General features: G+C 42.4%; 1 long non-coding RNA gene and 1 pseudogene across 1 annotated transcript in view; both read right to left on the bottom strand.

Moving 5' to 3' along the window:
- Positions 1–25,970, bottom strand: part of LOC124718962 — a 366,593-nt gene that overhangs the window by 6,923 nt on the left and 333,700 nt on the right. The gene's annotated exons all lie outside the window — the stretch shown is intronic.
- Positions 17,191–17,308, bottom strand: LOC124719172 (annotated as a pseudogene).

The raw sequence follows: 25,970 nt of genomic DNA, 5'->3' as shown, positions 1-25,970 counted from the left end.
TTGCTGATGTTTTTGGTGATCGCATAATTTCACAGGGACTTTGGCCTCCACGATCGCCAGACCTATCACCACCTGACTTCCTCTTCGGGGGTGCAGCGATAACAACTGTCTATAAAAACCGTCCAAAATCCATCGATGAACTGAAAACTGCAATATCCACTTTCACTGCTTCTCTTACAGAAGCTTGTGTTTGGAAACATGATTAGACGAATTGAATTGTGTATTCAACAACGAGGGGGGGGGGCGGACACTTACACCATTTAATGTGAAAATTTGTAAGTAAAAATGAGTATTCAATAAATTAATAACTCGTATTTCACTGAGTTTCATTTCGGTATATTCACTGCGGCATACGGCACTGCAGAGAGACTTTTGAACACCGCGTATTTACTTTCAGGAGCCCTTGCTTTACATTCATACCCGCGAAAGTCGTTTTTGAGTATCTATTGTTCCAGAAAAGTCAGAAAAATGTATGAGGGAAGTGAGAGTTGTGTGAAAGTGGGGAGGGAACGTACTGCATGGTTCAAGCTGGAAAATGGGCTGCGACAGGGAAGTGCACTTTCGCCTTTATTGTTTATTATTGTTATGGATGAAATCCTACAGCAAGTATCAGATGCAATTAGAGATCATAAAATGAAAGCATTGCTTTTTGCCGATGACCTGATGTTATGGGGAAATTGCGAGAAGGAGGTGCAAGAGCAGTTAGATGTATGGGAGGCAACGGCAGCACAATATGGAATGCATTTCTCTGCAAAGAAAAGTGAAATAATTGTCACAACAAGGAAGAAGAATAAGCCAAATGTGGATATAACTTGTGGAGGGGAAAAACTACAAGTGGTAGAGAACTTCAAGTACCTGGGAAGCATGATTGAAAGTAAGGGGGGAAACGCAATGGAAATAAATGAAAGGTGCAGAAAAGCAGGGCAGTTCTTCAAATGCATTAGGGGGCTTATTTGGAGCAAGGAGGTGCCACAGAAATCCAAGGGAATTATATACCGAACCTACTTTGTCCCCATATTGGCATACGGAAGTGAGGCATGGGTAATGCACAAAAACGACAAAAGTAGAATACAAGCTAGTGAAATGAAGTTCCAGAGGAGCAGGTTGAGTGTAACAAGACGAGACAGATTGCGAAATGTGTATGTGAGGGAAAGACTAAAGGAGGAACCAGTACAGGACAGGATAGAAAAATCAAGACTGCAGTGGTATGGACACATGAAGAGAATGGATGAGGGAAGAATTCCAAAGAGGATGTTTGATCTGCAACTGGAGGGGAAGAGGCACAGGGGAAGACCAAGAGATAGATGGGTGAAGGGAGTGAAGGAATGTGTGACGAGAAGAGGAGAGAACTGGACGAAGGTGGAAGAGGGGGAATGGTGGAAAGACAGAACACGATGGAGAGGCTTGTGTTCCCGACAGACCCAGCCAGTGGCTGGAAACTGTCCAAGATGATGATGATGATGATTGTTCCAGAGATACCTGGGCTGAAACGTTTAAGCGGGTCAGATGGCAGAAGTCATAGTGCAGCAACTCGACGTGGTATGCACTCAACAAGTCTTTGCAAGTCCGCTACCCACGGATTACTTCCCATTAATGTTCGATACGATTGGTTTCGGGCGACTTACGTGACCGAACCACTCGCTCTAACTGCCCAGAAGGTTCTTCAAACCAATCGCGAACAATTATGACTCGGTTACTCGCTGCACTCTCACCCATAAAAATTCCATTTGGGAACATGAAGTCCCTAAGGCTGCAAATGGCTCGAAGTAGCTGAATATAACTATTTCCAGTCAGTGATTGGTTCAGCTGGATCAGACGACCTAGTCTGTTCCATGAAAACACAGCACATATTATGGAGTCACCACCAGCTTGCGCAGTGCCTTGTTGACAACTTGGTTCCATGGCTTCGTGGGGTCTGCGCCACACTCTAACCCTCCCATCAGTTTTTACCAACTGAAATCGGGACTCATCTGGCCAGGCCACCGTTTACCAGTCGTCTAGGGTCCAGTCGACATGGTCACGAGTACAGCAGAGTTGCCGCAAGCGATGTTGTGTTGTTAGCAAAGGCACTCGCGTCGGTCGTCTGCTGCCATAGTCCATTAAGGAGAGGTTTACTATCTTTGGCCCGAAAAATGCATGTTCTCTGAGCATTTTTTTGGTCAAAATGTTTACTGATATTTCCTCTACAAACTGTAATTTTTTCGGCCGGAAATGTCAAAGAGCAAAGGCAGCAGTGCCGCCAGACCGAAAAAAAATTTCGATGTAGAACCCCACGCGCGGTACGTCACAGGTCAGCCGGCCCGTTTGAAATCAGAATTGTGTTGACGTTAGAGAAGTATATAAGAGTCTTTAGGAGCTGTACCTCGCTTAAGTTGTTTGGACCATAGGAAACAAAATGGCGGCCATTTGAAAAAAATAGGGTTTTTTCATAGATTTTTCAACTTCGTCGGCCAAGTAAAAATATTTACAGTTGATGGATCGGAATAAAAGTGGTACAACTCCTACACAATTTAGTTAGCTCCACCGGAAACAAAGAATCATGCCAATCGGTTCAGTATATTTGAAGTTACCATACCGCGCGATAAAAAAAAGTCATTTCGAGAAAAACGCGTTTGAAGTTTTGGCTACATATAAATGTCATATTATGCAACGTACGTTCTATCTGCTATTCCGGGTCCATAAACTAGTCCTTCCTCTTCCTCATAGAGGGCGTTCTGCTCGATCTGGACCATGCTGCGCTGCTTCAGAGCCGCTCGTACGGCCGGAGACAAGCGGTTTTCGGCCGCTTGAATCCGGTGGGCGTCCGAGGCTTGGCGAACTGCGTCGAATAGAGTCCCAGGGTGACGTCCATCGTTGTCATGGTCTTTAAGAATTGCTGAATACGCTTCGTTGAAGCTGCTCACTGCCAGGAAAGCCGCAATCTCCACAGTCTTCGCACCAGAATGCAAATGCTTGGGGGTTAACTTCCAAACACACGCGTTCAAACTTTCATTTGAATTTTGTGTGTTTCCTCCCAAGCACCGGTACAATAACTCGTCCTCCGAAAGAAACAAACTGGTGCGTGAAAAAGGCCAATTTCAGGCAGGTGCATTTTTTTGTTCAACCGCGAATAACAAACATTTCCGAAAATTCCTGGCAGATTAAAACTGTGCGCCGGACCGAGACTCGAACTCGGGACCGTTGCCTTTCCCGGGCAAGTGCTCTACCAACTGAGCTGCCCAAGCGCTTGCCCGCGAAAGGCAAAGGTCCCGAGTTCGAGCCTCGGTCCGGCACACAGTTTTAATCTGCCAGGAAGTTTCATATCAGCGCACACTCCGCTGCAGAGTGAAAATCTCATTCTGGAAACGTACATTTCCGTTCCGTATGCGGAAAAACCATTTCAGGGGTGGATTCTAAACACATTTATTGATCCAAAAACGCAATTTAAAAAATAGGTTTTTGAACCAAAAGATAGTAAACCTCCCCTTATGCTGAATTTCGCACGCTTTCCTAATGGATATGTTCGTCGTATGTCCCAAATTGATTGCTGCAACTATTTCACGCGGTGTTTGTCTGTTAGCACTAACAACTATAACCATACGCCACTGCTCTTGGTCGTTATGTGAAGGCCGTCGGTCTCTGCGTTGTAATGCCTGAAAATCTGGTATTCTCAGCGCACTCTTGATCTGTAGATCTCGGAATACGGAACTCCCTAACGATTTCCGAAATGGAATGTCCCATGCTTCTAGCTCCAATTACCATTCCGTGTTCAAAGTCGTAAGTCCCGTAGTTGCGGGCATAATCACATCTGAAGTCTTTCACATAGATTGCCAGAGTACAAATGACAGGTCTACCAATGAAATGCCCTTTTATACCTTGTGTAAGCGATACTACCGTCGTCTGTATATGCACACATCGCTATTCCAAGACTATTGTTGCCTCAGTGTATATTATATAACTGCCTAAAAATATCTAATAATGGCTGACTATCCTAAGTCCAGCTTTGTGATGACCAGTCAAAATATTCCTTTTAACACAAGTCTGTGATGCGGGATGTTTGGTATATCGAGCGAAACCTGCTGACGGGGGTTGTGAATTCACGCATGTTCTGAAACCCGCCGTGTGCGCTGGCATAGCGCGCCAGCTTAACGCGGCTATACACTGGTGCAGAACAAAAAGCTTGCGTTATCTGCGGCCGTAAAAGCGGAAAGCAGGGACGTGGCGCCTTCCCAGTGAGCTTATCTGCGCCTTCCACAACGCCGGCGCAACGTTTGCACCTGCGCTTCGGAAAACCCACCGTTCGCTGTTACACCAGCAAGCTGCCAGGCTGCACGCCGAAGGACGCGGAAAAATTACCAACACCTCCCGTATATCAAGGATACACTCGTCCTTTAAGTCACCTTAGTACTTTGTAGCAAATACGGCAAATAATTGACCTAAATACGCATTGTTACTAAGATCTCTCTTTCCAAGCATTAATCCCTGCTTGGGGGGGTCTGCTGTTATGGTTAACCGGATTTGGCGCGTTAATTTTAAGGGGTGGCCGGATGCCCTTCCTGTCGCCACCCCTTCCTCCACACCCTCCCCCCGGGACGGGACGTGTGTACCCCAACTGTCTGCGTCTAGCGTAATCCATGGAATAGTGCGAACGTGTTTCAAATGTTTGCGAGTCGTGCAACTGAGGCCGAACGTGGGGACCTGTCCAGTATTCCCTAGTGAGATGTGGAAAACCACCTAAAAACCACATCCAGGCTTGCCGGCACACCGGCCTTCATCGTTAGTCCGCCGCGAAGATTCGATCCGGGTCTGGCGCGCCTACCCGAGTTCAGGAAGCAGTGCGTTAGCGCTCTCGGCTACCCTGGCGGGCCACGCATTATTACAAGGTACACTACTGGCCATTAAAATTGCTACACCAAGAATAAATTCAGATGATAAACAGGTATTCATTGGACAAATATATTATACCAGAACTGACATGTGATTACATTTTCACGCAATTTGGATGCATAGATCCTGAGACTTCAGTACCCTGAGCAACCACCTCTGGCCGTAATAACGGCCTTGATATGCCTGGGCATTGAGGCAAACAGAGCTTGGATGGCGTGTACATGTACAGCGGCTCATGCAGCTTCAATCCGATACCACAGTTCATCAAGAGTAGTGACTGGCGTATTGTGACGAGCCAGTTGCTCGGCCACCATTGACCAGACGTTTTCAGTTGGTGTGAGATCTGGAGAACGTCCAGGCCAGGGCAGCAGCCGAACATTTTCTGTATCCAGAAAGGCCCGTACAGAACCTGCAATATGCGGTCGTGCATTATCCTGCTGAAATGTAGGGTTTCGCAGGGATCAAATGAAGGGCAGAGCCACGGGTCGTAACACATTTGAAATGTAACGTCCACTGTTCGAAGTGCCGTCAGTGCGAACAAGAGGTGAACGAGACGTGTATCCAATGGCACCCATACCATCACGCCGGGTGATACGCCAGTATGGCGATGACAAATACACGCTTACAATGTTCGTTCACCGCGATGTCGCCAAACACGGGTGCGACCATCTTGATGCTGTAAACAGAACCTGAATTCATCCGAAAAAATGACGTTTCGCACCCAGGTTCGTCGTTGAGTACACCATCGCAGGCGCTCGTGTCTGTGATGCAGTGTCAAGGGTAACCGCAGCCACGGTCTCCGAGCTGATAGTCCATGCTGCTGCAAACGTCGTCGAACTGTTCGTGCAGGTGGTCGTTGTCCCACCGATTCCATGTTCTGCTAACAGTCATTAGATCTTGAACAACGCGAGCAGCAATGTCGAGATACGATAAACTGCAATCGCGATAGGCTACAATCCGATCTATATCAAAGCCGGAAACGTGATGGTACGCATTTCTCCTCCTTACACGAGGCATCACAACAACGTTTCACCAAGCAACACGGTCAATTGCTGTTTGTGTATGAGAAATCGGTTGGAAACTTTCCTCGTGTCATCACGTTGTAGGTGTAGCCACTGGCGCCAACCTTGTGTGAATGCTCTGAAAAATTGATCATTTGCGTATCACAGCATCTTCTTCCTGTCGTTTAAATTTCGCGTCTGTAGCACGTCATCTTCGTGGTGTAGCAATTTTAATGGTCAGTAGTGTAATTGTTATTATTATTGTTGTTGTCTTCAGTCCGAAAAAAGGTAGTTGAAGCTACTCGCATGGGACATTCCGTTTCGGATATCGTTATGGAATGCAATATTCCGAGAACCACAGTGTCAAGAGAATGCCGCTAGTACCACATTTTAGCCATTATCTCTCACGACGGGCAACGCTGTGGTCGACGGCCTTCGCTTAACGACCGAAACCAACGGCCTTTGGGTAGTTGTCGGTGCTAACAGACAAGCAACATTAGATGAAATAATCGCAGAAATCAATGTGGGACGCAGGACAGTGCGACGAAATTTGGCGTTGTTGGGCTATGGCAGCAGGCGATCGACGCGAGTGCAGTTCGCAACAGTACGAAAGCGCCTGCAACGCCTTCCGTGGGCTTGTTTCCATATCGGTTGACCTTAGACGACACGAAAACCGAGGTTTGGACAGGAAAGGGTCGATTTCATTTGGTAAGAGGTGATGATCCGGTTATATTGGGGCGTAGACACCAAACCATGGACCCAAGTTGTCCACAAGGCACCGTGAAAGCTGGTGGTGGCTCCGTAATAGTGTGGGATATATTTACATGGAAATAACTGGGTCCTCTGGACCAACTGAACCGATCATTCTCTGCAAATAGTTATATTGGCTTCTTGGAGATCATTTCCAGCCATTTTTGGGCTTTATGATACCAAATTACGATTCAATTTTTATGGATAACAATGCGCCATGTCACCGGGCCTTAGTTGTTCGCAATTCATTTAAAGTACATCTGGACAGTTTGAGAGAATAATCTGGCCAACTAGCTCGCCCGACATGAATCCAATCGAACATTTATGGAACATAATCAAGAAGTCCGTTCGTGCACAAAATCTTGCTCAGTTCTTCAGTTATGGACGGCTATAGAGGCAGTGGTCGTGCATAAAATCCTGCTGTTCTTCAGTTATGGACGGCTATAGAGGCAGTGGTCCGACGCGATATTAGGAGTGTCCCGTGAGTTTTGTCACTTCACGTCAGCGTTAAACGCTTAAACAATAAAATTAAAACTGAGCGTATATGAGATTTCACCAATAATTTTATATATAAGTAATTAAAAATCACAGAATTAATGTGACGTTTGGCTTTGTTTTTGGTCGACCGAAGTTGCGATTCGCAGGATGTTCAGAAGGTATTCATCTGAGACTTTGGTTCTATTTTTACGCTTTGTGTGCTTTACTCTAGAAAATAACTGTTCACAAACATTTGCGCTTACAAACGAAGATTTCATGCGTAGCGCATGACTGTGCAGAAGGGGATAATGATGGATAGGTGTGATTTGTAAAAGTTCAAACTATTCTTTTAGATGTATGGCCGACTGCAACAATATGCATTCCACCTAAAAACCGACTGGCAACATGCCCTCACATATACAAAAAAATTTAATATTTTTGCGAATATTGTGAAATATATTTCGAAAATCTTCGCAAAATGTTGCTGCGTGTTTCATCTTGCCTTTAGGGTTAGGTTTCTGTTTATCATATCTTTTCACAATCGAATTTTATTGATGACGGATGCTCATATACTGATATTTGTATTGGGCCTCATGCGGTCCAAGTGGTGCCGTAAATTTCTTTTTCTCCGATTCTTTTCAGTACCTCATTAGTTACGCGATCTATCCACGTAATGTTCAGCATTCTTCTATAGCACCACATTTCGAAAGCTTCTATTTACTCATTAGCTAAACTGCTTTATCGTCTACGTCTCTACAAGCACACACAGATTTTACTATCCACCCAAAATTTGGACTGCATTACGCAGTTCCAACATTCTTAACGATTGCGCGCACGCTCACCAACAGGTCAACAATTGACCGAGCAGTGAGCGTGCCGTGCCAGGGACAGAACGGCGCGGTTGACACAGAGTAGGGATGGCGTTTATCCCTCAAACAACTGATTTTCGGTAATATCGGTTTTTTGCAACGCCAGTTTACCCTGAGTGTTAGAACAACTCTAAAAATGGGTTTCTGAAACAAACTATTTTCGGTTTTTTTATTCGTATTATTTCCTGTAAAAAAACATAGAAATCGAACAAAGACTGAAAACATTTGAATTCCTTTTTCAAGGTACGTAGGAACAATATATTAAACAGAATAAGCAAATAAAAGAAAACTTTACCATCCACCGTTCTCTGCATTTCTCAGAAAGTGATGATATGGTTGTATATTACAAAACAATCACCAGTGCTCTGCACTGATTTTAATTCTTTACACCCTGCTCTAAAATCATTTCATCGCGGATCAAACCACTATCTGGACATTATGAATAATCAGTGACAAATGGTGGAAACTGAGGTTAAAGAACTCTGTTTTTCGTGTTACTATGTCCGCTTTCAATGTCTACAAGCAGACAAGGGCGTATTAGGTAGACACAGGCTACTTTGATTGTGTACTACGAATGAATTGTTGTGAAGTTTTTAATTTATTACTCTTACCTCAATTTCTTCCTCATTTTTATTTCCTAGAAATGACAGACAAATATTTCATCTATTAAATAAATGCAGAATTGTACTTCACTGCTTCGTAAAAATATTTCCGAACTATGGTTGACACCATTCTACAGCACAACGGATATCCAGGAACGAGAGTGAGAAACTACGATACACAACAGGTGGGTTCAAGTCTAGCACACTGGACGTGCACGCGCACCTTAACGCCAAGACGAACGGCAACAGGAGCATTATTGTCTTAGCAATGCTGTATTAATCCTCCATGATAGGTAACTGTCGCTCGTTTTTGTCAGCATTGTTATTAACCATGGAGTGGGCGCGTAGGGTACACCTGTCACCCAGAGCTTTTGCATTGTGATTATTTCCGTTATGCTTAAAGGCGCAGCGCTCCCACGCTCAGTGCCTTTCCAATGGGTGCATTACTGAAGATCCATTTACAGCGAACGTCAGTTGGACAGCTAAACAGAGAGCAGCAGGACGTTCAAGTGAGTTGGGGTATAACTGTCCACCACGCGCCAGTTTCTTAAGGTAGGTATTTTCTTTTTTTAAACATTTTTCATACTAAATTCGTTGTAAGTACAATATTTAACATTTTTATTATTCTGAAAAAATACCTATGTTAACTAAAGTGATTACTTATGCTGTCTTCAACATGTACTATACTTTACAGAAACTGACACTCATAAACATTTTTTTTATTTTTATTTTAGTGATGTCAAATCCAACGAAAAGAAGTGTGGGTGTCTCTTCCGAATCTGAAATGTGGGTGAGGTGGCTCGAAGAAGATGCAGAGAGTGATGAAAATGACGTGTTTGATTCTGAAGAATGTGATTAAGATGAAGATGATCAACTAATGGGTAGCGATCGTGATATTGGAATTGAACACACTGCAGTGAATATGATAATAAGAACAGTGAGTCTAGTATTTCCTATTATCTTGGGGAGGGCAGTAAAACAAAATGGTCTCTGTCTTTTCCTAAAGGAAACGAGAGAACAAAGTCAGAACATTATAACTCATCTGCCTGGCCTCAAGATGCAAGCATCAGCAATACTTTCTCAAGATAAGTTATCTTTTCTTCGACAGTAGTGTTTATAAAATTATAGTTAAATGCACAAATATTTATGTAAGAAATTTGAAAATTTAATTTCAGAGACATGTGCAGGTTAGACTCACTGATGAGACTGAAATAACAGCACTTTTCGGCTTACTCTACCTTACAGGAACCCTAAGAAGTTGTAGAAAAAACACTAGCATTCTCTGGGGTAACTCTTGAGGAAACGGCTTAGAATTCTGTGTGAGTGAAAAAAGATTTTAATTTCTTGTGAGACGTTTACATTTTGATGACGTAAGGAAGCCTTCGAAAAGAAATTGATAGTAAATTAGCTCCAATTAGAGATATTTTTGAGACTGCTATTCGTAATTTTTCAAAACACTTTGTCCCAAGTGAATATTTGACTGTCGACGAATAGTTACTTTCTTTTTGAGGAAAATGCCAATTCAGACAGTATCTTCCTGAGAAGTCCGCCAAATACGGCATTATGACTTCTGCTTTGGTAGATGTTAGAAATGCCTATATGTTCAACTTAGTAACTTATGCTGGCACTTAGCCAGAGGGTCCTTTCAAGCACAATAATTCTCCTACAGATGTAATATTGAGATTAGTGGAACCTGTCAGCGGGTCTCACCATGACATTACTGGTGACTTCAGTAGTATGCTACTGGCAAAGAGGCTACTAGAAGACAAGGGACTGACACACGTTGGAACGGTCCGGAAAAACAAGATGGAAATTCTCAAAAAGTTTTTACCTAATAAGCAAAGACTTCAATTTTCTTCTTTGTTTGGCTTCCAAGAGAATTGTACGCTAGTTTCATACTGTTCTAAAGTTAATCAAGCTGTTCTCTTCATATCTACATTGCGTCATGATACCATTGACAAAGATACAAGAGATTCACTGAAACCAGACATTATAAATTTTTACAATATGACAAAGATTGGATGGAGTTGATTTACTTGATCAAATAATTAAAAAAATGATGTGTGTCGAAAATTCGTAAGTGGCCTATGGTTGTTTTCTATAATTTACTAGTGTTTTTGCCATGAATGCACTGTGCATATACCGAGCAAATTATAGAACACCTAAATAATTGAAAAGAACGGAGTTTCTGCAGAGGTTGGCCTGGGGAATGATGAAACCTCAAATTCAGTACAGATCTGCAGTCTCTCAAATTCCCATTGAATTACGGCGGCAGCACTTGCTCTACTGGACATAAATTCAACTGTTATACCACAAGACAATCCCAGAGAAGGTTCCAAAGGACGCTGTTACGAGTGTGGACGGCAGAAACACAAGACACTAGTAATGGTGTCATAAATGTAAGAGGTAGATGTGTTTCCCTCATTTGCACGCCGTATGAGTAAACTGTCTCTGAAATAAATTACTAAAATATTTTTTTGGAAATTTGTGTTTTACTTCCATCCCTATACATATACAAATATAGAAAAAGCAACTAAAGAACATTTGATGATCATTTCAATAAACAGAAATGGGGGGGGGGGGGGGGCAGGAGTCCCCGAAGCGCCTAATCACGGAACGATGCAGCACGCACCTACTGCAGGGTTAAAATACCACTGATCTCTTTTGGCATTTTCTATTATAACGCAATATTTCAAAACATTGCAAATTATACGACTAAAAATGTCCTTTTTTAAGAAGGATTTATTTAAAAACGAAATATTTAGGCATTGCTGCTACGGCTAGCTGATATTTGCGTTTTTTATTCGGTTATCAGTAAAAAAGGCCCAACTGCTATAACTGTGACCAAACAAATACCGAAAACTACCGGTTATTCAGAACTAGAATACCGGCACCGGTTTTTCTCATCCTTAACAGTGAGGCGATACGATTCATTGTAACATAAATCGCGCGGCAGGACCTTATCGGTGCGACACGATACGAGAAGCGATCTGCGCCACGGCAAACAAGGCAACACGAATCACGGTTCTAGCTCAGTTGCAATCATGAACTATTCTGAAGAGAATGTTATTGCGGCTTACGAATATTTAAAGCTAAAAAAACTGAAAAGGTAAAGAGAGTACTGGATGCACCAGTACAATGCTATCAATATGAAACATTTTCAACTGTGTTTTCTCGTGAGCTCTCCCAACACGAACATAAATTTCTTTAATTCCATGGAATGCGTCCAGAGAGATTCCACTTTTTGGAGCAACTCTGAGAAACCAGAACCCATATTTTGGACTTGCTATTTAGTCTGTTGAGAAACTGATTACAGTAAGATAAGTTCGTGCTGGTGTTTGAGTGATGTTAAAATACCTCTATGAAAAGTTTATTTTTAGTAAGACCAATTATACAATGTGGTACATATACACTAATTAATAAAGCTAGGAGAGTATTTGTACAACAGTTCAATTTCGCCAGGTAATGTATAATTTAGCTTGAGGTGTACTGAGAAAAAATGTTTAAGGACTAAAAAAGTATCAGTCACCATCAATGGCGTAGCAGTGCGTAGTAGACAATGTGTTTGAAAAATGAAGGAAGCCCGTGACGATAATAAAAATTCCAACGTGTCCTTGGCTTCGCCCAAATGCTCATTCAAAAGTAACAGCAATTTACCTTTAAGATCTCTTTCAGACCTGTCACAAGGATTCCTGAAATAATGGGGCATAGACTGAAAAACATCCAGTCAGCATCCTTAGCTAATGACTCCCACTCTCCTTTCATTTCAGTAAATTTTTCATTCCCAGCTTCGGGTGTACCGGCAGCATACGAAAAAGAGAAACACGAGGCAACTCCGCACTCCGCATAGCATGCAACAACAGCCCAGCGATGGGAAAAACCAATCAATTAAAACAGATAGCCGGCCGGTGTGGCCGTGCGATTAAAGGCGCTTCAGTCTGGAACCGCGTGACCGCTACGGTAGCAGGTTCGAATCCTGCCTCGGGCATGGATGTGTGTGATGTCCTTACGTTAGTTAGGTTTAATTAGTTCTAAGTTCTAGGCGACTGATGACCTAAACGTTAAGTCGCATAGTGCTCAGAGCCATTTGAATTAAAACAGATACCAGTATTTTAGTTCTGAATAACCGCTGTTTTCGGTACGTTTTTGGTCTCGGTATAACATGTATACAGAGACCAAAAAAGTAAAAAAAAAAACAGCCGTTTTTGGTCTCATTTATAGCAATGAAAGACCTACGTCCAAACAAGGCCCCGGGAGTAAGGAACATTCCATTGGAACTACTGACAGCCTTGGGAAAGCCAGCCCTGACAAAACTCTACCATCTGGTGAGTAAGATATATGAGACAGGCGAAATACCCTCAGACTTCAAGAAGAGTATAATAATTCGAATCCCAAAGAAAGCAGGTGTTGACAGACGTGAAAATTCCAAAAAGAATATAATAATTCCAATCCCAAAGAAAGCAGGTGTTGAGAGATGTGAAAATTACGGAAGTCTCACTTTAATAAGTACCGGCTGCAAAATACTAACGCGAATTCTTTACCGACGAAGGGAAAAACTGGTAGAAGCCGACCTCGGGCAAGATCAGTTTGGATTCCGTAGAAATATTGGAGCACGTGAGGCAATACTGACTCTACCACTTATCTTAGAAGATAGATTAAAGAAAGGCAAACCTACGTTTCTAGCATTTAGAGACTTAGAGAAAGCTGTTGACAATTTTGACTGGAATACTCTCTTTCAAATTCTGAAGGTGGCAGGGGTAAAATACAGGGAGCGAAAGGCTATTTACAATTTGTACAGAAACCACAAGGCAGTTATAATATTCGAGGGGTATTAAAGGGAAGCAGAGGTTGGGAAGGGAGTGGGACAGGGTTGTAGCCGGCCGAGGTGGCCGAGCGGTTCTAGGCGCTACAGTCTGGAAGCGCGCGACCGCTACGGTCGCAGGTTCGAATCCTGCCTTGGGCATGAATGTATGTGATGTCCTCAGTTAGGTTTAAGTAGTTCTAAGTTCTAGGGGACTGCTGACCTCAGCCCCATAGTGCTCCGAGCCACTTGAACCATTTGAACAGGGTTGTAGCCTATCCCGAATGTTATTCAATCTGTATATTGAGCAAGCAGTAAAGGAAACAAAACAAAAATTCGGATTAGATATTAAAATCCATGGAGAAGAAATAATAACTTCGAGGTTCGCCGATGACATCGTAATTCTGTCAGAGACAGCAAAGGACTTGTAAGAGCAGTTGAGCGGAATGGACGACGTCTTGAAAGGAGGATATAAGATGAACATCAACAAAAGCAAAACGAGGATAAGGGAATGTAGTCGAATTAAATCGGGTGATGCTGCGAGAATTAGATTAGGAAATGAGACACTTAAAGTAGTAAAGGAGTTTTGCTGATGATGGTCGAAGTAGAGAGGATATAAAATGTAGACTGGAAATGGCAAGGAAAGCGTTTCTGAAGAAGAGGAATTTCTTAAATCAGGTATAGATTTAAGAGTCAGAAAGTCGTTTCTGAAAGTATTTGTATGGAGTGTAGCCATGTATGGAAGTGAAACAAGGACGATAAATAGTTTGGGCGGAAGAGAATAGAAGCTTTTGAAATGTGGTGCTAAGAAGAATGCTGAAGGTTAGACGGGTAGATTACATAACTAATTAGGAGGTATTGAACAGAATTGGGGAGAAGAGAAATTTGTGGCACAACTTGACTAGAAGAAGTGGTGTGTTGGTAGGACACGTTCTGAGGCATCAATGGATCACCAATTTAGTATTGGAGGGCATGCGTGGAGGGTAAAAATCGTAGATGGAGACCAAGGGAAGCGCAACAAACATATGGCACAGAAGTTGGTACAGCATTGCCGACACAATAATGTACACGATGTGGCAAGGCCTATTGGATGCTATGTGTGTACATGGACTGTATGAGACTTGCCGTATCTGGTCTCATTAGTTGTATTACAGAAATGGCACCAGCCCTAGCCAAGTATTTTATCAAGTGCCCTACCAATCAATGAAGAGCAATGCCATGGAGTCGCAAGACATTTAAAATGCCTTCACTGATTTCAGAAATAACCTCAGAAAAATGTAGGTGTCTTTAAAGAAGTGTATAAGGCGGGGGAGATCTGTGTAAACCAACACTACACGTGACCACCAATAAAATGTTGGTTCTACTATGTTCGATATTGTCAGTTACTACCAACTGTGTTATGTCTATTATTTTACAGGTATTGTGTGATTTTTCTTTCAAGAAATCTATGAGTACGTAGCGTACAAACTGCCAGTGACTGTTACAATTTTCTTCTTCTTATCGTCCATACTTCCTAATATATAAACTACTTTCGTGGTGCCAAAACGTACTACAATAAATGAAATGTCTATAAAACGCCACACGGTACAATGTACTTGTCGCAATTGCTGAAATCCATCGTCCATGGCCTCTGGCCTAAGCCGGCCGTTGTGGCGGAGCGTTTATAGGCGCTTCAGTCTGGAACCGCGCGACCGCTACGGTCGCAGGTTCGAATCCTGCCTCGGACATGGATGTGTGTGATGTCCTTAAGTTAGTTAGGTTTAAGTAGTTCTAAGTTCTAGGGGACTGATGACCTCAGATGTTAAGTCCCATAGTGCTCAGAGCCATCTGAACCATTTTTGAACCTCTGGCCTGCCGAGGAGCACCGCAGTCCCAGGTCCATGGATAAACCACGAAAATTCGTTGCATTATGCTACACAAACACATCCGGACTACAAGTAGATCAGTGAGACTAGATCCGATGGGCAGGTCGTCCACATTAATGGGAAACGATGGGCTTCGGATCGGCAGGAATGGCCTGCGGTTTTGGCCCATCGTGGAAGTCCACTCGAGTGGCCAACAATTCACCTGGCACAGACACCATGTTGTTGAAATGAGACCGCAGTGATCAATCCATGCGACAGCTAACTTCCGCAAATACTCTGGAATCGATACTAATGAGGATATGTAGCAATTCACCATAAACATGATCGCTGAGCCGCAGACAGGCACGTAAAAAAGACAAGCACAGTCTCACAGCTAAACTTTCGGCCATAGCCTTTGTCAGAAAACGAGAGCACATGTACAATCACACAATCTCTCAGACACGGCTCATGCACACTTGACCGCTGTCTCTGGTCGTTGCGTCAATAATCTCCGAAAATCAGATCCCCCCCCCCCCCCCCGGCCCTCTACCGCAGCTGCTAGGCTAGCGGCAAAAAGTGATGGCAGCATTGACTGCAAGCTGAGGGGAGGGGTAGGATGGGGAGATGCAGTTGTTGTTGTTGTAGTCTTCAGTCCTGAGACTGGTTTGATGCAGCTCTCCATGCTATTCTATCCTGTGCAAGCTTCTTCATCTCCCAGTACCTACTGCAACCTACATCCTTCTCAATCTGCTAGTGTATTCATCTCTTGGTCACCCTCTACGATTTTTACCCTCCACACTGCCCTCCAATGCTAAATTTGTGATCCCTTGATGCCTCAAAACATGTCCTACCAACCGATCCCTTCTTCAGGTCAAGTTGTGCCACAAACTTCTCTTCTCCCCAATCCTATTCAATACCTCCTCATTAGTTACGTGATCTACCCACCTTATCTTCAGCATTCTTCTGTAGCACCACATTTCGAAAGCTTCTATTCTCTTCTTGTCCAAACTAGTTATCGTCCATGTTTCACTTCCATACATGGCTACACTCCATACAAATACTTTCAGAAACGACTTCCTGACACTTAAATCTATACTCGATGTTAACAAATTTCTCTTCTTCAGAAACGATTTCCTTGCCATTGCCAGTCTACATTTTATATCCTCTCTACTTCGACCATCATCAGTTATTTTACTCCCTAAATAGCAAAACTCCTTTACTACTTTAAGTGTCTCATTTCCTAATCTAATCCCCTCAGCATCACCCGATTTAGTTTGACTACATTCCATTATCCTCGTTTTGCTTTTGTTGATGTTCATCTCATATCCTCCTTTCAAGACACTGTCCATTCCGTTCAACTGCTCTTCCAAGTCCTTTGCTGTCTCTGGCAGAATTACAATGTCTTCGGCGAACCTCAAAGTTTTTACTTCTTCTCCATGAATTTTAATACCTACTCCGAATTTTTCTTTTGTTTCCCTTACTGCTTGCTCAATATACAGATTGAACAACATCGGGGAGAGGCTACAACCCTGTCTCACTCCTTTCCCAACCACTGCTTCCCTTTCATGTCCCTCGACTCTTATAACTGCCATCTGGTTTCTGTACAAATTGTAAATAGCCTTTCGCTCCCTGTATTTTACCCCTGCCACCTTCAGCAGTAAGAATGAGGAAATAGGGAAGCAGCGCCCAGCCAGCGACGACGCACGATATCTCATAAACAAATCTACTGAGACAAAAACGAGATTTTCCCATTTTTTTTTCAAATTTCCCTGTTTTCCCTGCCCTCCGTCATCAGACCGTAAGTGGCCCATCGGGATCATCGGACCGCTGTCATCCTCATCTGAGGATGCGGACAGGAGGGACGTGTGGCCAGCACACCGCTCTCCCGGTCGTTATGATGGTTTTCTTTGACCGGAGCCGCTACTATTCGGTCGAGTAGCTCCTCAGTTGGCATCACGAGGCTGAGTGCACCCCGAAAAGTGGCAACAGCGCATGGGGGCCCGGATGATCACCCATCCAAGTGCTTGCCACGCCCGACAGCGCTTAACTTCGGTGATCTGACGGGAACCGGTGAATTCACTGCGGCAAGGCCGTTGCCCATGATTTCCCTGACGCGTCTGAAATTCCCTGACATTCTTTGATTTCCAGAACTTGGCGCAACCCTGAATGGTGGATTTGCTTTAAAAGATTAAAGACAGGAGAAACCACAACAAAGTTGCAACATCATACAAACAGAAAATTTAAAACTTTAACAATTGATTCACAGTTTACAATGTGAGTAGAAAGGAGCTTATCTGCTGCCTGTGTCTACATAATATGCCTCTATCTGCTCGTAGCCCTTGAAAATGAACAAATTAGCACGAAAAACTGTACTCCAAACTCAGTTTTTCACCTTCGGCACCGATTATTCGTAATGTCCAGGTGGTGGTATGAGCCTCAATTACAACATGATTTTTGAGCAGAGATTAAAAAAAATCAGAATGAATGTGGTCTGTAGTATTCAAACACTTTTCACTCCCCGAGAAAAGCAGCGAACAGTGGACAGATTAATTTGTCTTATTTGCCTATTCAATTTCATATTTCAATCTTTGTTCGATATATCTGGCTTTTTTTTTTTCAAGAAATAATAGGAATAAAAAAATTAAATTCGGTTATTACAGAAACCGGGTTTTAGACCTGTTTTAAGACTCAGTGTAAACTGCCGTTGGAAAAACTGATATAACCGTAAACCGGTTGTTTTGGCGATAATCGCCATCCCTACAACAACTTTTGTTTCTGGCTCCCAATCTCCTCGCGGACAACCTGCAGTATCTCATGAAGTCCGCCCCTGGTAGCTGAGTGGTCAGGCCGACGGAATGTCATACCTAACGGCACGGGTTCGACTCCCGGCTGGGTCGGAGAATTTGTGTTATCATCATCATCATTTCATCCTCATCGACAAAGTAAGTCACCAAAGTGGCGTCAACTCGAAAGACTTACACCAGGCGGTCTACCCGATGGGAAGCCCTAGCCACACGACGTTTCCATCTCACGAAGGCGACACACAGCGGATCACTTCATAAATGCTGTTGATGTGTAATGCGGAGCGTTGTTGGAAGCTGCCACCGCGAGGTATGACGGAAATGCGAGATGCTCTGTCGACAACTGAACTACACCAGACGACGTGTTTTCTAGCCTCGAATTTAAACTCAAATACTAAGCTAACCACAATTTCGTTATGTGCAATGTATCCGAGAAAACGGAGGTCAACAATCTGCGGCATAACTAAAATTATGATCGCTTTGTTCACGGCGATTAAAGCTTATCCTCTATGAGCAAACTCAAGACAGAAAAAAATTCGGTTTCAACACTAAAAGCAAATTGTAATTTCTCGATGTCATTGGTTATCACAAACTATCTCCACACTGGCTACACGAGCTGTCGCGTTACCAATCGATGAACGGTACTCGTTGACACTTGGTTAAAGACAGCAGGTGACGAAAGGAAATTTCAAACGAAAAAGGAATGATAGAAAGAAAAATAACAAATTAAAAATCAATATGGTAATGAAAATGACATGACAAAGTATTAGAAATAGAAGATAATTTAAACCAATTAACTGAATACAAATAAGAATCTATTTTAATTTGATTCACAAATTAAAAATTTCACTATTTTCGACGAAGCTCGAACTTACGATCTTCTACGTGTTACATTTGTACGCTAACGACTGTGCTACGCAACAAAGTAGTATAACTATTGTGACCCAGTCACAATGAAGAACTGCAGCCTTCAAAAATTCGGCTTCATGCAACATCGTGCGAAGCTTATTTAATGTAATCCGATGTCTGTGGTTATCATAACTGTACATTTGACGCGGAACTGCGTCTTGTGCGAAAGTATCCAGTAGTGTTTGCTTAGCACTGCGTATGAAACGTATTTTATTAGAATCTTGCGCGTGGTGTTTGTATGTGAGTGGTGAAATATGGCCAGACAAGGATTTGGAAGTCAACTGACCAATTGTTGTGGCAGTTTGGCAACGGTGGATGATTCGGCGTGATGTTGAGCACTCCGATTGGAGGTAACCAGCTACAATGCCTTTAGTATCAAATAGCAAGTAATTTTAATCGGACTACAGTTGATGACTACTATGAATCGTCATTTTTGGATGATACCAGCTTTTCATCCCGAAGCACATACAAAATTACGGGTTCAGTTATTATCCCAAGTATATAGAACATCAATAAAATTGTAGGCATATCAATCAAATTTACATTCTCTTCCAAGGAACAATGTCCTTATTTTCTCCTTGTAAAGTGTTGCAAGTTTGTTGTTACCTCCTACAGTTTTTAATATTTTAAAGCAAATGGAGCACTGTACTTCACTGCTACCATACTTAGTAAAATATTTCCAAATTAGGGCAGAGTCCGCGCTGAATACGGTGGCCGAAAAGCAGTGACCAGTTTCCCGGCCCAACCACACTGGATGTTTTAGTTCTCCCCCCGCATGGGTGTTTGTGTTGTTCTTAGTGTATGTTAATTTAAGTAGAGAGTAAGTCTATAGACCGATGACCTAAGTAGTTTGTTCCCTTAGGAATTCACACACATCTGAACATTTTTGAACCAGTTTTCGTCCAAAGCGCTGGGCGAGTTTAGTCTGTTCAGATGTGGAGGCCGACATTGTTTGCCTGCTTTCGGCCGGTCAGCGATGCGCTGACCTGACAGAATCGAGACAATTTACAGGAACTATTCTGCAAAAACAAAATCATTTTTGCGTTACTTATAGCTTTACATATCAGTTTCATGATGACGAGCCCATGATTTCGTCAATTATCACAGTTTCTGCGAAATATATCTCAATGGTGCGAAAAGTGGCAGTTGACCCAAAATAACTAAAAGTGTGAGATCATCCAGATGCGTGCTAAAAGGAACTCAAACTTCAGTTAAACGATAATTCCGTCTAATCTAAAAGCCGTAAATTCAATTAAATAACAAGGTATTACAATTACGAACAAATTCAATTGCAAGGAATACATAGACAATGTTATGGGGAAGGCTAACCAAAGACTGCGTTTTATTGGCAGGACACTACGCTTGTCCGTCCTCTTTTAGAATACTGCTGCGCGGTGTGGAATCCTTACCAGACAGGACTGACGGAGTACACCGAAAAAGTTCGAAGGGCAGCACGTTTTGTTCAAATGGTTCAAATGGCTCTGAGCACTATGGGACATCTGAGGTCATCAGTCCCCTAGAACTTAGAACTACTTAAACCTAACCAACCTAAGGACATCACACACATCCATGCCCGAGGCAGGATTCGAAGCGGTCGCGCGGTTCCAGACTGGCCGGCGCACGTTTTGTATTATCGCCAAATATGGGAGAGTGTCACATAAGTGATACACGATTTGGGCTCGACATCATTAAAAGAAAGGCGTTTTTCATTGCGACGGAATCTTCTCACGAAATTCCAATCACCAACTTTCTCCTCCGACTGCGAAAATATTTTGTTGACACCGACCTACATAGGGAGAAACGATCACCACGATAAAATCAGAGCTCGTACGGAAAGATATCGGTGTACATTCTTTCCGCGTGCTATACGAGATTGGAATAATAGAGTATTGTGAAGGTGGTTCGATGAACCCTCTACCAGGCACTTAAATGTGATTTGCAGAGTATCCATGTAGATGTAGATGTAGAAATTTGCGAAACTGGAAAAAATTTGCAATCAAAAATAGGGTAGCTAAGAAAATTGGAAATTTGTGGCAAGGTCTTATGGGACCAAACTGCTGAGGTCATCGGTCCCTAAGCCTACAAACTACTTAATCCAACTTAAGCTAACGTACACTATGGACAACACACACACCCATGCCCGAGGGAGGACTCGAACCTCCGGCAGGGGAAGCCTCACGAACCGTGACACGGCGCCCCAGACCACGCGGCTACCCCGCGAGGGTAGCTTAGAATTTGCGTTTGGCGCGTTTTACATGATAAGTTGCTGCATATGAAACTCAGGTAACATACCGAATTTTTCTTCAGACTTTGGTGGAGGTCTCTGTTGTTGTTGTTGTTGTGGTCTTCAGTTCTGAGACTGGTCTGATGCAGCTCTCCATGTTACTTTTATCCTGTGCAAGCTTCTTCATCTCCCAGTACCTACTGCAACCCACATCCTTCTGAATCTGCTTGGTGTATACATCTCTTGGTCTCCCTCTACGATTTTTACCCTCCACGCTGCCCTCCAATGCTAAATTTGTGATCCCTTGATGCCTCAAAACATGTCCTACCAACTGATCCCTTCTTCTAGTCGAGTTGTGCCACGAACTTCTCTTCTCCCCAATCCTATTCAAAACCTCCTCATTAGTTACGTGATCTACCCACCTTATCTTCAGCATTCTTCTGTAGCACCACATTTCGAAAGCTTCTATTCTTTTCTTGTCCAAACTGGTTATCGTCCATGTTTTACTTCCATACATGGCTACACTCCATACAAATACTTCCAGAAACGACTTCCTGACACTTAAATCTATACTCGATGTTAACAAATTTCTCTTCTTCAGAAAGGATTTCCTTGCCATGGCCAGTCTACATTTTATATCCTCTCTACTTCGACCATCATCAGTTATTTTACTCCCTAAATAGCAAAACTCCTTTACTACTTTAGGTGTCTAATTTCCTAATCTAATCCCCTCAGCATCACCCGATTTAATTTGACTACATTCCATTATCCTCGTTTTGCTTTTGTTGATGTTCATCTTATATCCTCCTTTCAAGACACTGTCCATTCCGTTCAACTGCTCTTCCAAGTCCTTTGCTGTCTCTGACAGAATTACAATGTCATCGGCGAACGTCAAAGTTTTTACTTCTTCTCCATGAATTTTAATACCTACTCCGAATTTTTCTTTTGTTTCCTTTACTGCTTGCTCAGTATGCAGATTGAATAACATCGGGGAGAGGCTACAACCCTGTCTCACTCCTTTCCCAACCACTGCTTCCCTTTCATGTCCCTCGACTCTTATAACTGCCATCTGGTTTCTGTACAAATTGTAAATAGCCTTTCGCTCCGTGTATTTTACCCCTGCCACCTTCAGAATTTGAAAGAGAGTATTCCAGTTAACGTTGTCAAAAGCTTTCTCTAAGTCTACAAATGCTAGAAACGTAGGTTTGCCTTTTCTAAATCTTTCTTCTAATATAAGTCGTAAGGTTAGTATTGCCTCACGTGTTCCAACATTTCTACGGAATTCAAACTGATCTTCCCCGAGGTCCGCTTCTACCAGTTTTTCCATTCGTCTGTAAATAATTCGCGTTAGCATTTTGCAGCTGTGACTTATTAAACTGATAGTTCGGTAATTTTCACATCTGTCAACACCTGCTTTCTTTTTATGTAGAGCATTCATTTGCGATTGCGCCGCGCCAGCGATAAAGAATGAAAATATTCACAACATTCTTCATATTTCATAAACGGTTTGATATATCGAAACGACATTTTGGCAAATGATAGCACACGAAGAGGAGATTTACCACAAGGTTAATACGCGAAAGTTCATTATCTGTGGAGTTATTCCAACTAAAGACTATTTAACGAAAAAATGTAATTTTTTAAGGGCCATCGTTTGTGGCTGAAACGAGAAATGCTGTGTGTTTTGGAAGAAAGTAAGTGAACACACAAAACGTTTATTTTTGTACCAAGGTAGCGCTTCTTCATAAGCTGTTGACGTTACTAGTCCTCATATCTAACGGCCCCGTCGCGCTGACCACTCAGCTACCAGGGGCGGACATTGTAAATGATGACAACAATCAAATAGCATTTTCGGTCAATGTTCTCACAAAATATTTCCATGTAATTAAAGCTTAAAAATCATAAAATTTCAAGATTTGATCAGATGATTGAAAACGTTCCGTTATTGGCTGAAGCCCTAGTAACCTCACAGCGAAGACTAACCGTAAGCTATACGTGTGTTTAGGTCTGTCAGCCGAAGTTACGAGCGGTTTTCCGCACTTTTTTTCTGCGAACAGTTTAGTTATTTAGCGATGGAAAACGCGTTTACAATTTTTATGTAACAAAGGAAAGTCGCAGAATTGTCTTAAAATTGAGGGAATCGTTAACTGGATTATTTGCTCGGACCGTGCTGATAGTTTTCCAGCGCAACTTGAGAAAGCTTGGACCATAAAGCACACTGGGAACTCTTTCGCTCAGAAAGTTATTGTGACTGTTAACCGCTATGGTTGTTGCCAGAACTACTTGTGTTTTCCAGGTACGTCTGTCCTCAATTTTCAAATTTTCACTCGGCGTAATAACACTCGATAACACTCGGGGGGAGGGGGGGACTGCAGAGCACCATCGTATCGCCTTCGACAACTTTATTCACTGCAGTTTTTCTCTTCTTCCAGATTATTAATTTAAACCACGGGGAAATTAAGTCAATAAAATTCACAGCTGACACAGCAGAACCTTAAAGTACATGTTATTTCGAGCGTGCAAGCAATGTTCAGTTTTCGTGAAAATAATAGTTCTTTACATCATGCCTAATGCAGACAAACGGAAGTGGCAAATTATTGTCTCAAACAACTCGTTGTGAAGAATAATATGGTCGGAAATTGTTAAATGGTTTCTCAGATTGTTTAGAATGAGAGCTGCATCACGCATGAAATTGTTAAACGCCGCCCTTGTGAATCGCCTCAAATTGATCAGGCGTAAACTGAAGTTAATAAAGGAACATAGATATTAAAACGTAAGATGATTTAGAATTTAGAACTCTTGCCTAACCAAATTATGACTGAAGTAAAATTTAAGTATCACCTCGATATTAAGCAGAAAATAATTAAAAAAGAACTTTCTCCCAATGAAGATCTATCTTGCGAAATTTGCATTAGGGTGGTGTGAGAGAGAAAAAGTTTTGTAAAAGGTTTGAAATTATGTGTAAAGTTTGTAGGAAGTCACCAAATGCTATCATACTCAAATCCTGGACGAAAAATTTCGGGTATTGTGCACGTCGTTAGTTACGCTGCCTAACACACACACACACACACACACACACACACACACACACACACACAGTCAGTAACAATAATACTTGCAGCATTGTCTTAAATTCTTAACATAACATTGTAACTCTTAATTAGTAGTTTATGACAGTATTTTAAATACTGGTCTCTGGACCAGAAGACGTGCTCTTATTGATTTAAGTTGCCTCACTACTCCGAGGATATTTACTTCTACGTTACTCAAGTTGGCAGCTGTTCATGATCCGAATTCTTGAATGTTTACTTCGTCTTCTTTTCTGAAGGTATTTCGGAAGGCTGTGTTTCGCAAATCTGCTGTGGCAGCACTGTCTTCGATAGTATCTCCATCGCTATCGCGCTGAGAAGGCATTGATAGTGTCTTGCCGCTAACATACTTCACATACGACCACAATCCCTTAGTATTATGTGCCAGGTTTCGATGTTTCGTTGTGGAAACTATCATAAGCATCTCGCACTGAAGTCTGTGCTAAATTTAGAGCTTCTGTAAAAGATCGTCAATCTTGGAGATGTTGCGTCTTTTTAAATTTGGCATGTTTGTTTCGTTGTTTCTGCAACAGTATTCAGACCTGTTTTGTGTAACAAGGAGGATCAGCTCCACCGTTTGTTAATTTATTTGATATAAACCTCTCAATTGCTGGTGAATTACTAATTTGGAAGGAGTAGAGATTGTCTCTCAGGAAGGCGTCAAGTGAATTTTTATCTGCCTTTTTGAATAGGTATATTTTTCGTTTATTTCTGGAGGATTTGGGGTTACAGTATTCAGTCTCGCTACGACAACCCTGTTTATTTCTGGAGGATTTGTGGTTACAGTATTCAGTCTCGCTACGACAACCCTGTGTTCACTAATCCCTGTATCCGTTTTGATGCTCGTTATTAACTCAGGAGTATTGTTGCTAAGAGGTAAGTGTGTTTTCATAACCGTTTACTATTCGCGTTGGCTCATGAACTAACTGCTCGAAATAATTTTCAGAGAATGCGTTTAGCACAATTTCGGATGATGTTTTATGCGTACTTCCGGAATTAAATATGTATTTTCGCTAACATTCGGGGGTAAATTAAAGTCACCACAAACTATAATCGTAGAAGTCGGGTACGTGTTTGAAATCAAACTCAAGTTTTCTTTGAACCCTTCAGCAACTGTCTCATCTGAATTGGGAGGTCGGTACGAGGATCCAATTATTATTTTATTCCGGTTGCCAACAATGACCTCTGCCCATACTAACTTAACAGGAATCTTCTACTTCCAATTTCGCGACAAGACTAACTACTTTTGACAGCAGCAAGCACGCCACCGCCAACCGTGTTTGCCCTATCCTTTCGGAACACTGTTAGATTCTTCGCTAAAATTTCGGCTGAGCTTATATCCGGCTTTAACTTGTTTTCAGTGCCTATAACCATTTCATCATCAGTGCTTTCTATTAGCGCTTGGAGATCTAGTATTTTCGCAACACAGCTACGACAATTTACAACTGTTATACCGATGTTTCCTGTACCTAAGTTCTTCCTGTGTTCAGCCTGCACCCTTTGTGACTGAAGCCCTTTTTGTGTTTTCCCGTGGCCCTCTAACCTAAAAAACCGCCCAGTCCATGCCACACAGCGCAAACAGCTTTTACTGAAACAACGGGAAACCAACCCGACTGACTGCAGATATACTTCCTGGCGTCCAATCGTCGTTTTGCGCGAGATCATCGCCAGTAGCATTTTGTAATCTCGCAATTTATTATCATCAGCAATAATTACCGATCTTAGAGATAATTTAAT

This window comes from Schistocerca piceifrons, chromosome 10, assembly GCF_021461385.2.
Source record: "Schistocerca piceifrons isolate TAMUIC-IGC-003096 chromosome 10, iqSchPice1.1, whole genome shotgun sequence".
NCBI lineage: Eukaryota > Metazoa > Arthropoda > Insecta > Orthoptera > Acrididae > Schistocerca > Schistocerca piceifrons.
The sequence above is the reverse complement of the archived record's forward strand: the minus strand, read 5'-3'. Positions and strand labels throughout refer to the sequence as shown.